Source organism: Pyrus communis, chromosome 2 (assembly GCF_963583255.1).
Source record: "Pyrus communis chromosome 2, drPyrComm1.1, whole genome shotgun sequence".
In the NCBI taxonomy this organism is placed as follows: Eukaryota; Viridiplantae; Streptophyta; class Magnoliopsida; order Rosales; family Rosaceae; genus Pyrus; species Pyrus communis.
The window spans coordinates 18,744,333-18,760,047 of NC_084804.1; the positions used below are offsets into that span (position 1 = coordinate 18,744,333).

Genomic DNA, 15,715 nt, shown 5'->3' on the forward strand with positions numbered 1-15,715 from the left:
TTTTGCTGTTTATGTATTTGTATTTCAATTCCTTCCGCATTTGTGTTTCCTTTCAATAATGTAAGTATTCTTTGAGATTCAATAATTCAATAAAAAGCTATAACAACTGTGAATGCTACAGTAAAAGCTCTCCCTATAAAGGAATAACTTATTCATCGAGGTAAATTACACTTTATCACCTCAGGTTTGGGGTCTATTATAATCGCATACAACATCTTCACAACATTTCACTTTCATACCTCACCTACTATATTATTTCAATATAGTACCTCCGTTACATTTTCCATCCATTGATCTGTTAAGAGTTGTCGTGGCTGCCATAGTTGTGCCACGTAGCTGCCAACTTTGTTCCACATGGCAAAAAAATATTTTTTCATTCATTTAAAAAGAATTAATTAAAGAAAAGTTAAAAAAAAAATTATAAAGAAAAAAAAGAAAAAAAATCCCATAACCCATGTTCTTCCCCAAGACCCCTCTCTTCCTTGCAACCTAAACCGCCCATCCCACCCCACCCTCACCTCCCCCCCCCCCCCCATCCCACCCCACCCTCACCTCCCCCCCCGCTCCACCCCACCCCACCCCCACCTCCCCCGCAACCCCCCACCCCACCCCAAAAAACCCAATTGTTCAACTCAAAACCCCGAAATCAAAAGGGGGAATTGAATTCCTGAGACGAAGTGAGGGAGTGAGGGTTTTGGGAAGGGCAAAATAAAGGGAATTCTAAAGGGAGAATGAAGAGAGATAGAAGAGAGAGAGAGAGAAAGAGAGAGAAGGGAAGTGGACTGAGAATTAGAAAGTAGCTACAAGACCCCACCCGTCTTCTTCTCCTTGTCTCCATAAGGGCACCTCTGTGTGTCTTCTGGAACTCTCGCTTCCGTAGGGGCACATCTGTGTGTCTCGGTGGGGTGGGTTGCAGTGGAACGGGGTGGGGGGTTGTGGATGAGGTGGCGATTGGATGAGGTAGGAATAGGGTGGGGTAGGGGGGTTACGGAGGAGGTGGGGGTAGGGTGGGATAGGGGTTTTAGCTTGCAGGGAATTGGGTGGCTTGGGGAAGAAGATAGGTTATGGGTTTTTGCTTTTTTTTTTAATAAATTTTTTTAAATTAATTATTTTTAAAAGAATAAAAATAAATTTTCCATGTGGCACAAATTTGGTAGCCACGTGCCACAACTGTGGAAGCCACGTCAGCTCTTAATGAATCAATGGATGAAAAATGTAACAGAGGTACTATATTGAAATAAAATAGTAGGTGAGGTATGAAAGTGAAATGTTTTGATGAGGATTGAAATAAAATAGTAGGTGAGGTATGAAAGTGAAATGTTTTGAGGAGAAGAGAGAGAGGGAGAGAGAGAGAGGAGGGAGAGAAGAGGGAGAAAAGAGAGAGAAGGAGAGAGAGAGAAGGGAAGTGGGTTGAGGAGGAGAAAGTAGCTTCAAGACCCAGCCCATCTTCTTCTCCTTGTCTCCATAGGGGCAGCTCTTTGTGTATTCTGCAACTCTCGCTTCCGTAAGGGAACCTCTATGTGTCTCGGTGGGGTGGGTTGCGGTGGAACGGGGTGGGGGGTTGCGAGTAAGGTGGCAATGGGATGAGGTAGGGATGGGGTGGGGTGGGGGGGTTGCAGAGGAGGTGGGGGTGCGGTGGGATAGGGGTTTTAGGTTGCAGGGAATGGGGTGTCTTGGGGAAGATGATGGGTTATGGGTTTTTTTTTTTTTTTTTTCTTTTTTAAATAAATTTTCTTTAATTAATTATTTTTAAATGAATAAAAATAAATTTTCCATGTTGCACAAATTTGGTAGCCACGTGGCACAATTGTGGCAGCCACATCAGCTCTTAACGAATCAATAGATGAAAAATGTAACGAAGGTACTATATTGAAATAAAATAGTAGGTGAGTTATGAAAGTGAAATGTTTTGAAGATGTGGTATGCGATTGTAATAGAGCCCCAACCTGAGGTGGTAAAGTGTAATTTACCCTATTTATAGTCATAAACAGCTATGGTCCAAGTTTGGGTTCAACAATAAATACCACATTGTAATAAGTTATTATTTTTATTGTTCCTATTTTAAAGAAACTCGCCTCGAAATGGTAGTAATTGTTAATAAGTACAATAATAAGCAAGGCCACAAATAAAAGTTTAAGATGGACTAAAATATTTCTCTACTATTGTTTGGGACGATCTTTTTTTTCTTTCTTTTCTTGGAGTTGATACCACAACTTGGAGCTTGCAGGTATGTAAGTAAAACCTGGTCAATATCTTCTTGTTGAAGTCAAAATATTTCCAGCTCCTCATGATTATCTTTATTCCCCTTCTTGCCTAATTGTATTGGTGATTATTTTTTCAATTAAAGCGAACTCAACTTTTCGCACAACTTAACTGAAATGTTTTCAATTAGCTGACTTTGCATATGACCATGGGTGACATGACAAATTTGATAGAAGAAAAGAAAAAGTATAAGCTTGAATTGGTCGAAGATTGGATTGTATGTATTTGCCAAATTTACATAGAAAGAAGAGTTAAAGAGTTTTAAAACTTGTACTATATACTACAAATATCTATTTTTTATTCTTAGTTAAACATAAAGATGCTATTAGATTTTAATATGTTCCACCTGTTTAACACAGTTTGAAAACTCACGGCATCTGCGGGCTCAATTGCTTGTAAGAAACTATTTACAAATGTTGATGCACAAAATCAATGAGACTTTGGAACGATTTAAAGTGTCAAGTTTGTACCCTTCGCAGGGTTGCTCTGGTCACCAGGGGAGGATAATATGTAAAGAGATATAGGTAGGGAAGCAACACAAGATGTACATGATTCACCTTAAATTGGGTTACGTCCACGAGGGTTGAGGAGTCTTCATTAATAGTGAAGATTTTACACAAGACATAAATTTCAGCATAATTATCATTAGTGAGTTCTAATCACAAGTTTAAGCACAATAATGATGTTAGGAATTAATTATACATGAACGGTCTCCTTGTATAGTTGATGAGAGTCTTCGGCTCCCGTTGCGAGTGATGTGGGACTCTAGGAGTTTTATTTTTATGTTGATCTGTGTGGTGTTGTGATTGGTCTCTTGATTGGTGAGAAACTCGTGTGCCTCAACAAGGGTGCCTACACATGAACTCTTCAGTGGGTCCTTGAAGGAATGAAGTTGACCAGTGCTTAGTAGTTTTGGGGGTGGTGAAGTATGAAACAAATAATGCTCCCCCAAGTTCCTGAGTAAGGAAAGCTTCTCGGTTAGGGACTTGCAAAACCCAAGTTGCTGAGTACTCACGAAACTTTCAAGTACTAAAATGTATTACCATATAGTAGGTGTCCCGCAAATCTCCAATCAAGAAGGATTACCGAAGGAGGTGTCTTATGTTTCCCGAGTCATTGAAGAAAAAAAACTTTAAAAAAAAAATTCCTCTTTTTTTTTGGATGTAGCCCAAGTACATTTTTTTTTTCTTAAACCCAAATCCTTTTTTTATTATTTTTTTATTTTATTTTATTTTTTTTGTTGAGAAAAGAAATTCTGGTTGAAGTTTTTTCATTTGTGTATATAACTTGAGTGGTTGAAGCTTTTCCTTTGGAAAAATGGCGTGAATGGTTGAAGTTTTTCCCTTTGGGCACGTAGCTTGAGTGGTTGAAGCTTTTTCCTTTGGGCCCATAGCTGGAGTGCTTGAAGCTTTTTCCTTTGGGCACATAACTTGAGTGGTTGAAGCTTTTTCCTTTAGGCACATCACTTGAGTGGTTAAAACTTTTTTTTGTGGACACTTAGCTTGAAAGGTAGACGTTTTTTCAAGCTTCAACCACTCCATATATTAATGTTGCTTCGCACACTCTAGAACTAGTAGTTATATCCTATGTGTCAAAGCTTTGTTGGCCTCCTCCACATGCCATAAAATAATTAATTAATTGCTTAATTAATAATCAATCATTATTTACTATTAATTTTTAATTAATGTCGAATTTTTATTTTTAGCCTCCCTCGCCCCCCCCCCCCCTCTTTTTTTTTTGAACTACAGACAAGAAAATGTAGGAGTGACCACATAAATAGATTTGCTTCCACGTGTGTGTGGCAAACCAGATGTTGTAGTAATTGAAGGTTCGGAGGAAACATATATATTGATTTTGCTTCACACGGTCTTGATCAAGAGTGTGAAAGCAATTTTTTTGTTGGGTTATTCTCGCATTGTTGAAGAGTTACATAATTGGCACAATATGATTTTTCCTTGGACACTATTGTGCATTACCCACCGAAGTTTTGATTTACCATCGTTGGTAAGTAAAGCTATGATATAATGCTTGCATGTTGTCAATGTGGCTGTCTAGTTTATCGAAGCTTGTGACTTCGAAGTTCTTCTAAATGGTGGAGTAGAAAATGCCTGAGGCTTTTAGAAAGCCTACAAATGAGTTTCCTTTGAACTATATCCATGGGAACCCAACTAATTTATCGAAGCTACAATGTTTGAGCTTCTGGTACCGTTGAAGGAGATGTTAATAGCGTTTCATACTGCATGGTGCAAATTAAGCCATGGAAGAGTTGAAGCCTATATGTTGCTTGAAGCCTTTTGGAAGCTATATAAATTTATTAACCTCCCAATATTGGCCTTCCGAACCCACATTGGGGTTGTAGTGTTTGCATTGTTGAAGAGAGAAATATTTAAAGTAGATGTAAGAGGACTGAAGAGTTTTGCAAGTGATGCCTTCGCATTTCGATGTCAAATAGTCTTGTAAAAGTTTAGCCTTTGTATACGATATGTAGCTTTCTAGGTTAATAAAGCTTCAGACTTGTCAAAGTATTACACATGCACATAAGCCTTTGTTGGCTTATTAAAGCATCGCTACTGTTGAACGATAAAATTATATATTAGAGTACGGGTAGTACCCTTCATCACCTGGTTGGTGATAGAAGGTGAGTCCCTTCATTACCTGGTTAATGAAAAGAGTGGAGTACTCGTTGTACTTTCCATCACCAAGTTAGTGGATGAAGGTGAATTCCTTCATTACCTAGTTGGGGGAAAAGGTGGTAATTTTCCAAAGGAAATAAATTATTTATTAGAGTATGAGTTGTACCTTTCATCACCTGGTTGCTGATACGAAGGTGAGTTCTTGCATTACCAAGTGGGTGAGAATAATGACGAGTTGTCGAGGCACATTGTAACACATGCCAAAGGGAAAAAGTGTATGTTGACACCTACTGTGAAGGCCCCAAGTGCTATTTTATAATCTACCACAGTGCAAACAGAATACTCGTGGCTGAAGCTACGGGCATATTCACGCAATGACTAGTTTGACTTCTGATCAATGGTGTACAAATCTTCAGCGAAGTGTAAGCAATCAGCCTAGAATACGACAATGCCAATTGAGAGGTCCCACAGATAGAATGAAAGGGAAAATGAGACATTGTTCTTCATTACTATGCCTCGGTATGCCATGGTGGATTCAAAGAGATGGATATGCTTAATTGGATCTTCCCTCCCATTTTACGATAGCAAACCAAGCTTCTGTTTTGTTTCTCCTTGTAAATGGGTGCCAAACATCCTTCTTGCTAGAGGGCCTGGCCTCGGCTAATTCCATTCAGGTACCTTGGCATGACGTTTGGCCTTTAGTCTGTTCACTTCGTTGAGAAGTTGCAGGATAAGGTGGTCTTGAGTAGAGTCAGGCACTATTGGAACCGTCATTCATAAGTTTCCATCATTTATTGGTGGGGAAGTTTAATCAAGAGTATGTGGCTTTTTTTTTATTCACCATACTAGCTTCCGGGAAATGCCCTTTGGAAGTCCCCCGACTCTCAAACACCTTCTTATTCCTCTAAGTCTTGTCGTTTCTTCCTTAGGTTAGTAGTTGACCTTGGTTGTGGTAAGTGAATGATTCCTTTGATGACCCTTGGGTCAATGATCCTTAAGTCTATGTGGATAGGTTTTTCTCGACGATGCCTTAAGAGGTCTTGACAGTCGCGATAACCAACTTTTGATCATTCCATTCCTTTTACAAGAAGATGTCTTTTTCCACTTGTCTTGCTTTGGTTTGAAGCAGCTAGGTTGAGAGATGTCTCATGTTGATCAATATCTTGGGTATAAGGTCGCTCGTCATTAAGAATGCCCGTGTTAAAGACATGTGAAACTTTGCGTTGGTGGGTACCTATATGTTGATTCGTAGTCACGAGGGCGATGGCTCTCGAGACTGAGTCTATCTAGCCTCGCAAAACATCTCAAAGACCTTCTCAAACTGTTCTTCAAGGATCTCATTCCTTATGGCCATTTTTTTATTTTATTCTAAGTTCTAACCTCTTCGACTTTAGTTCGAAGAGCAGGCTGGATCCTTTCCCTCATTCGCTACCTTACGCTAGGCATGCAAGGGGTGCTTTTCCGCATGTTGTAGCTTCCTTCTCTCCCTATGTTGGAGAGGGATGCCTTATCAAATGAGAGTGCATACATGATAAAAACCAGTCAGACAAAGCTGGTGAGAGTAGGAATTAATGTCGTTTCCACAAATGACGCCAAATGTTGATACACAAAATCAATTAAACTTTGGAACATCGTAAAGTTACAAGTTTGTGACCTTCGCAAGGTTGCTTCAATCACCTATTGAGGATACTATGTAAAGAGATAGAGGTAAGGAAGCAAACATTAGAAGTACGTGGTTCAACCAAAGTTAGGTTACGTCCGCGAGGGTTGATAAGTTCTTTTTAATAGTGAAAAGTTTACACAATACATAGGTTGAAGCATAATCATTATTAGTGAGTTCTAATGACGAGTTTAAGTACAATAATGGCATTAGAAATTAATTGTAGGAGAACGGTCTCCTTTTATAGATAAGGAAAGTCTTCGGATCCTGTCCACGATTGATCTAGGACTCTAAGAGCTTTATTTTGATGTTGACATGTGTCGTGTTGCGATTAGTCTCTTGATTGGGGAGGAACTTGTGTGCTTCAGCAAGGGTGCCCCCACATGAGCTCTTCAGTGGACCCTTGAAGGCACGGAGTTGACTAGTGATCGGTAGTTTCGGGAGTGATGAAGCATGGTACAAACAACAAATATTAACTTTTCCTAAAACTCTTAAATGTAGGTTTTATCTATTTAGACGTGATTACTTTGCCAAATCCCCATTGTGCTCATTTACTTTTGTAAATCTCATTCTTCCCTTCAAATCCATACATTATGAGCCAAAACTGACAAGAACATAGCTACGTTAACTCGAACAATTTAAACAGTCCAAAACATAAACTTTGGGGAATATGACAGTGATAAATAACCTATTAACCTATAAAATAACAATTCTTCTACCATTTTTCTTAATTCAATGTCGGTCCCTTTTTAATTTTATTGCGTCACCTAATTTTAACTTATATTAGTTATAACACAAGAGTGGTCCTTGTGGCTGTGGTTAACTGTAACACGCAACTGTGAAAAAATTAAAGCCCTTGGCTCGAGGACGGGGTTATCCTATAAAAAGATCCACTTGTCATATAACTATTGTATTGACAGATATATCTTTTGATGAAGAGGAAGAAATGGATAAAAGGAATTCTATAAATTAGAGTTGAGGAATACTTAAAGGAAGAATATTTTATATTTTACAAAATACAAATACGCTATATTTTGTTATGCTTAAAAAAAATCGAATCAGTAAAAATAAAAAATACAAACAGATGTCACATTTCACAATATATATAGTAGTGGGGGATTATGGGACAAAAAAATAATTCCATTTGGCATGGTGCTAGAACCTTGTTTCGAGATGTTTTTGCTGGAGCATTCCAAAAACTTTGAGATCCAACTACAAGAAGACAAGTAGCCTAATACAATATGCTTTGTTAATTGTTAATTTTCATTTTTATTTTCTTTTTGTGATTTTTAGATGGGTTACCAGATAAATCTTGATTTGAATCACTGCCTTTTCTTTGACTCTTGTTCTTTATTTATTCGGGAGACGATCCCAAATAAATAGGTATGAAAGCTATAATTGTAAACCACGATCAAATCTATGGAAGCATTGGTTTATACATTCCTTTCAGTCTCAACTCTAGGAATAATTTTGTTTCGCTATCTTTTTTCGATAACCACCTAAAGTTCCAACTAAAAAGGTCAAATGATTTCTCAATATCTCAATTGAAGTACAGATTCTCCCCTTGTTCCTCGAATGGATCTCTTAGTTGCTGAGAGGGTTGCCCAAAAGCAGTATATAAGGCGTACAATTTTTTGGCTGATAAAAGGGATCAAATGGTATAATTATTTTGTTGGTAGATTGGAGGAATAGAAACATGACTATTGCTTTCTAATTGGCTGTTTTTGCATTAATTGCTACTTCATTAATCTTACTGATTAGTGTACCTGTTGTATTTGCTTCACATGAGGGTTGGTCGGGTAATAAAAATGTTCCATTTTCCGGCACATCATTATGGATTGGATTAGTCTTTTTGATGGGTAACCTTAATTCTCTCATCTCCTGAACCTATTCATTCTATATCCAAAAATGAAATGCCCCTCCCAATTCCTTCAGGTTGTGAGACACATTAAATTTCAACGTAAGCCCCAAAATTTCGAATAAAGAAAAAAAATAGAAAATTTGAGGGGGGTGGGTCAAACTTTTGTGGTTTTGAATTATAAAAATATATATAAATAAAAAATATTAAATCAAAATAAATAGATGTAAGCTAATAAAAAACGAGTCTCTTGAAACTGCTAATCAATTTCTTGTATAACCAAGAAGAAGCCACCCCAACGGGTATCCTTTCACAATCTTTAGGAGCAGAATAGCCAATTTGAGAACCAAGCTATTTCGATGCCTTCTTAATTAGCGTGGCAAGACAATTTCACAAAACCACTGGATTTACAGATTCAATATTACTCTAACAAGAAGAAAAAGATCAAGATTAAATTCTTCATATTTATCGATTATGTACTTACGTAAAGAATTATGGTCATAAATTTCTACTTTTTTGTTAGGTCAAATAATTTTCTATTGTTTGAATAAGTCTCTATAGCTAATCCTCCATATTCAACTTCAAAAGTTATGCCCTTCAACAGTTGGACAGACATAATATAAACGACCAGATAAATGACTCTTTGTTTCCAAATGCAGAAAACATTTTGTTTTGCTGGAAAACTCAAGGGCAACTCAAGGATTGATCATTTCAAATTAAGACGAGATCGATCGAATTGTTGTGTACATTATCTTACTTTTCAACACCAGGAATAAATTGTTTTTATAAATAATGTATTTCTGTAGTATAAGTTACTAATTTCTTAATCTTAATTTGAATATCATAGATGCAAATAACTATTCAAATTGAAGACTGTTTAGTCACCAAATGTATCAATAAAATGAATAGTTCGTTATAAATCTTTTACTTAGTGTCTACACTGTCAATTGGGTTCATATATTTAAATAACTAAACGATCTCAGACTCAAATAATTCTTTTTGTTTAGATGATCTTGAAATAAAGATTAAGAAACTGAACGATCACAATATAAAATTTGTAGAATATGTGCATTCCTCATAGGTGGAACGCAAGGATTATCCATTCTTTTACTTACATACACAACTTTTGGGTAGAAGAAATGTGCTTTCTTTTAAATTACAGACCATGACTTGGTCTTTAAACTAGAACTTTCAAAGCCAATTTTGTTTACAAATTTTAACCCTTTACTATTCTATTCTTGTACTAGCAAGAAGAATGTGTTACTACTATACTTTGAAGGGTGTCCAAACTTTCTTAAAAGCCACCCCAATGGTATCCTTTCACAATCTTTAGGAGCAAAATAGCCAACTTGAGAACCTAGTTATTTCCAAAACCACTGGGTTTACAAATTCAATATTAAAACTCTCACAAGAAGAAAAAGATCAAGACTAAACTCTTCATCTTTATCGGTTCTGTACTTACGTAAAAAATTATGTTCATAAATTTCTACTTTTTTGTTCGGTCAAATAATTATCTACTGTTTGAACAATTCTCTGTAGCTAATCTACCATATTCAACTTCAAAAGTTATGCCTTCAACAGTTGGACAGACATAATATAAACATGAAGATAAATGACTCCTTGTTTCCTAATGCAGTTAACGTTTTCTTTTGCTAGAGAACTCAAGGGTAACACAAGGATTCATCATTTCAAATTAAGATGAGATTGATCGAACAGTTATGTACATTATCTTATTTTTCAACTCAAGGAATAATTTTTTTTGTATAAATAACGTATTTTTATATATATAGTATAAGTTATAAATTTTTTAATCTTAATTTGAATATCATGTATACAAAGAACTATTCAAATTGAAGACAGTTTAGTTATCCAAATATATCAATAAAATGAATAATTCATTATAAATCTTTTACTTAGTATTAATACTGTTGATTGGGTTCATATATTTAAATGACTAAATGATCTCATATTCAAATAGTTCTTTTTGTTTCAATGATCTTCAAATAAAGATTAAGAAGATGAACCATCAAGATATAAAATTTGTAGAATATGTGTATTCCTCATTGGTGGAACGCAAGGATTATCGATTCTTTTACGTACGTACGCACGCAACTTTTGGGCACCTGAAATGTGCTTTCTTTTAAACTACAGACCATGACTTGGTCTTTAAACTAGGACTTTCAAGCCAATTTTGTTGACAAATTTTAACCCTTTAATATTCTCATGAGCTAGTACGTAGACAGCATATCCCTTCCTCCCTTTCTCTATATAAACCCCATGCAATATTCCAGGAGGAGATAACTTAATTATCTCGATCGATATCAAAAATCCCAAGTTATGGCAATGAAATATTCACGATCCTTGCTCTTTGGTGTGCTGCTACTCATTGGCTTTGCATTAACAAATAGCAAAAGGAACTCATACGGATCCACCTGTTCTTTGCAAATTCCTCAATCGCAGCAGTTTTGAACCAGAGTTCATATTTGGCTCAGGTTCCGCATCTTACCAGGTTAGTATATATATGTATTATATATATAAATATATATATATATATATATATATATCTTCTGGGATTATTTACCATATTTTTGGTGTATTTTATACATGCAGTTAGCATCCATGCATGAATTATAATGTTGACATCTTCCTTGCGTGTGTAGTAGTACTCTTACGTTTATGCATGTATGTATATTTCAGTATGAAGGTGCAGTAAAAGAAGATGGAAGAGGACCAAGCATATGGGATACCTACACCCACAAACATCCGTGTCTGTGATTTAATCACTTGGTAATTAATATGAAAACTTTAGCTACTTCATTTCAAAGGAGTATAAATAGCACCTGATTCTTTTCTTCGTGAGGACAAGTAAACTCCAACCTCTCTAATAACCATGCACTTTGTTGGGAGACCAATAGTACGTGGTCATGTGATATGTACAATATACGTATATACTTCATCAATGCGCACGCATATAAAGTACTTTGCACATGATATGGATTTCACCATTATGTTTTTGAATAATTGCAGAAAAAAATCACTAATGGCGGTAATGGAGACGTTGGTATAGATCAATATCACCGCTATAAGGTCTAGAACATCATAACTTTGTCTCTTGACCCTTTATACTTGAAGGGCACATGTTAACATATTAAATTGGAGCCTTTATTAAAAAAAAAAAGGACAATGTTTAATGAGATCCTCAATATTTAATTTTAAACTTTTGTCATTCTAGGAAGATGTAGGGATTATGATGGATATGGAGTTGGATACTTACAGATTCTCTATTTCATGGTCCAGATTATTACCAAGTAAGTTGCTCCACATCCTCGTATTTCGTTGGGACCAATGTCAATATTGTGCATAAGAATTGTTTTTCCTACAAGAAAATTATTCTCTTTATATACTTTTTGCTAAAGTAATGTGATTGAGTTATCTACTGGGTAACCCCTTTTTTTTCTTGTTATTTTTGTTCTAATTAGATGGAACGTTAAGTGGTGGCATTAACATGAAAGGAATTGATTATTACAACAATCTCATCAATGAACTCCTACGCAATGGTGAATCATCCTACCTTAAACAATTATTACATGATATTTTAGAACATCATTCTATCAGACTTTTAATTTGATTTTACTGATCATGTATTATAGGTTTAAAGCCGTTTGTAACACTCTTTCATTGGGATGTTCCCCAAGCTTTAGAAGATGAATATGTTGGTTTCTTAAGCCCTCATATTGTGTAACTGAACAAAATTTATTTTCTCATTGATAATTTGATAAAATACATACTGATATACGTAACATAAATTTGTATCTACAGCGATCATTTTAAAGACTATGCAAAACTTTGTTATAAAGAATTTGGTGATCGAGTCAAGCACTGGTTCACGTTAAATGAGCCACATACTTTTAGTAATATGGGTTATGCTCTTGGGAGTTATGCACTGGGACGCTGCTCTTCTTGGCAAAACCTAAACTGCACCGGTGGAGATTCAGCCTTTGAACCATACTTGGTGGCACACCACCTTCTTCTTGCTCATGGAGCAGTTGTAGAATTGTACAAGAACATATATCAGGTTCAATAACTATTTTTTTTTTTTTTTTTTTTTGGGTCAGATTATTGGCTCCTAATTGAGAATTCTATATTAATCCTTATTATTGAGTTGTAATACAAGAGGGAATACTCTCCGTAGTAAGATAATCTAAAGGTTGTATCTTTTTCTATAACTCCTATTTATTTAACCAAAATTCATATTTTTGTGTAGGCATCTCAGAAAGGTTTGATAGGAATAACATTGGTGTCACACTGGTTTGAGCCTGCTTCGGAGTCAAAGCAAGACAAAGATGCTCCCTTACGATCTTTGGATTTTATGTTTGGATGGCAAGTGTCTTATTAAATTACATATAAACCCAATTACATGTTTACTTCTGACTTGTAAAATTGACACTACCTAGCTAGCAGTACTCTTTGTATATAATGCTATAATTAGGCTTATATTTGGAATTTTCATGTTTTGTAGGTTTTTGGACCCATTAACAACTGCTGACTATCCACACACCATGCGATCAATTGTTGGAAAAAGATTGCCAAAATTCACAAAAGAACAATCCAAGTTGCTAAATGGATCACTTGATTTTCTTGGAATAAATTATTATACTGCTAGATACGCAACTAGTACACCTAAGAACAATTCACAACCGGCAAGCTACATAACAGATCCTCAAGTTGATCTTACGAGTGAGTGTCAGGGGAAACTTACTTTGAATAGCTTAAGTTCTTTGTTCTTCTTGACCAAGTTTAACTTCTGAATTATATTAATTATATTCGAATATTTACACCAATTGTATTCTAATGTTTGTAAATATTGTGGTAGCTGAGCTTAATGGAGTACTTATTGATCCACAGGTATACATCAAATTTATCATTTTGAGCTATTTGCAATTGGAGGATTAGTTTTTTTCCCCAACATTTACGTATTATCTTGAACTGGTGTTGCAGGCTACTTCAGATTGGTTATATGTATATCCAAAAGGAATTCACGATCTTGTGCTCTACACAAGGGAAAAATATAATGATCCACTCATTTATATTACTGAGAATGGTATGTAATACATACTTTTAAGCCTTGATTATTTGCAAAAGTTTCACATATTTATAATGGTGTAAAATGAAACTACACGTTTTTTTATATTTTTAGAGGAAAAAATAAATTTAATTTTTTGTGCAATAATATGAATGTAGGTGTATCAGAGTTGAATAATCCAAAACTATCACTTGACGAGGCTCTTCATGATACCAGTAGAATTGACTACCATTACCGTCACCTGTGTTACCTTCAAGCGGCGATCAAGTAAGTAGTTATTAACAAATTAATTAAGGCTATATGTTGCCTAGCCTTCTTAGGTTATGGTTATTTAATCATTATATTGACCCAATCCATTTGAACATTTGTGTATGTGTGTGCAGAAATGGTGTGAAAGTGAAGGGATACTTTCCATGGACATTGTTGGACGACTTTGAATGGGCTTCTAGATACACCGTCCGATTTGGATTAAACTACGTAGATTATAATGATGGGCTGAAAAGGCACCCAAAACTCTCAGCACATTGGTTCTAAAATTTGCTTAAGAAGAATTGAAGAAATTAAAAGAAAGTTATTGTTCATTATAAACATTTAAGTGGATAATTTTCCTGTTTATGTATTTGTATTCCTTCTGCATTTGTGTTTCCTTTCAATAATGTAAATATTCTTTGAGATTCAATAATTCAATAAAAAGCTATAAGAGCTGTGAATGCTACAGTAAAACATCTCCATATAAAGGAATAACTTGTTTAAAGGGGTAAATTACGCTTTACCACCTCAGGTTTGGGGTCTATTACAATCGCAGAAAACATCTTCGCAACATTTCACTTTCATACCTCACCTACTATGTTATTTTAATATAGTACGTACGTTACATTTTCCATCCATTGATCCGTTAAGAGGTGACGTGACTACCAAAGTTGTGCCACGTGGCAAAAAAAAAATTATTCATTTAAAAAGAATTAATTAAAGAAAAGTTATAAAAAAATTTTAAAAAAAAAAAGAAAAAAAAATTCCATAACCCATGTTCTTCCCTGCAACCTAAACACCTCATCCTACGCCACCCCCACCTCCGCCGCAACCTCCCCCCCCCCCCACCCCACCCCAAACCCCAAAAAAAACCCAGTTGTTCAACCCAAAACCCCGAAATCAAAAGGGGGAATTGACTTCCTAAGACAAAGTAAAGGAGTGGGGGTTTTGGGAAGGGCAAAGTAAAGGGAATTCCAGAGAGAGAAAGAAGAGAGAGAGAGAGAGAGAGAGAGAGAGAGAGAGAGAGAGAAGAGAAGTGGATTGAGAAGGAGAAAATAGCTACAAGACCCAACCCGTCTTTTTCTCTTCATCTCCGTAGGGGCACATCTGTGTGTCTTCTGCAACTCTCGCTTCCAAAAAACCCAGCTGGGTTTTTTTAAGGTTTTCAGTGGGGTGGGTTGCGGTGGAACGGGGTGGGGGGTTAACGGGTGAGGTGGCGATTGGATGAGGTAAGGATGGGGTGGGGTTGGTGGCGCGGGGGGGGGGGGGGGGGGGGGGGAGGGGGGGCGTTGCGGAGGAGGTTGGGGTGGGGTGGGATAGGGGTTTTAGGTTTGCAGGGAATGGGGGTGTCTTGGGGAAGAAGATGGGTTATGGGTTTTTTTTTTTAATAACTTTTCTTTAATTAATTATTTTTAAATGAATAAAAAAAAATTGCCATGTGGGACAACTGTGGCAGCCATGTCAGGTCTTAACGAATCAATGAATGAAAAATGTAATAGATGTACTATATTGAAATAAAATAGTAGGTGAGGTTGAAAGTGAAAAGTTTTGAAGATGTGGTATGCAATTGTAATAGACCCCAACCTGAGGTGGTAAAGTGTAATTTACCCTATTTATAGTCATAAACAGTTATGGTCCCAGTTTAGGTTCAACTATAAATACCACATTGTAATAAGTTATCATTTTTATTGGTGCCGTTGTAAAGAAACTCACCTCAACATGGTAGTAATTGTTAATAAGTACAATAATAAGCAAGGCCACAAATAAAAGTTTAAGATGGACTAAAATATTTCTCTACTGTTGTTTGTGACGATTTTTTTTTTGTTTTTGGAGTTCATACTACAACTTGGAGCTTGCAGGTACATATGTGAAACCTTGTCAATATCTTCTTGTTGAAGTCAAAATATTTTCAGCTCCTCATCGTTATAATGCTATAATTAGGCTTATATTTGGAATTTTCATGTTTTGTA

At 36.0% G+C, this 15,715-nt stretch overlaps 1 pseudogene; it reads left to right on the forward strand.

The window, feature by feature from the left end:
• The first annotated feature begins 10,750 nt into the window (after positions 1-10,750).
• On the forward strand, positions 10,751-14,090 carry LOC137727021 (beta-glucosidase 12-like; annotated as a pseudogene).
• Positions 14,091-15,715: the final 1,625 nt, after the last annotated feature.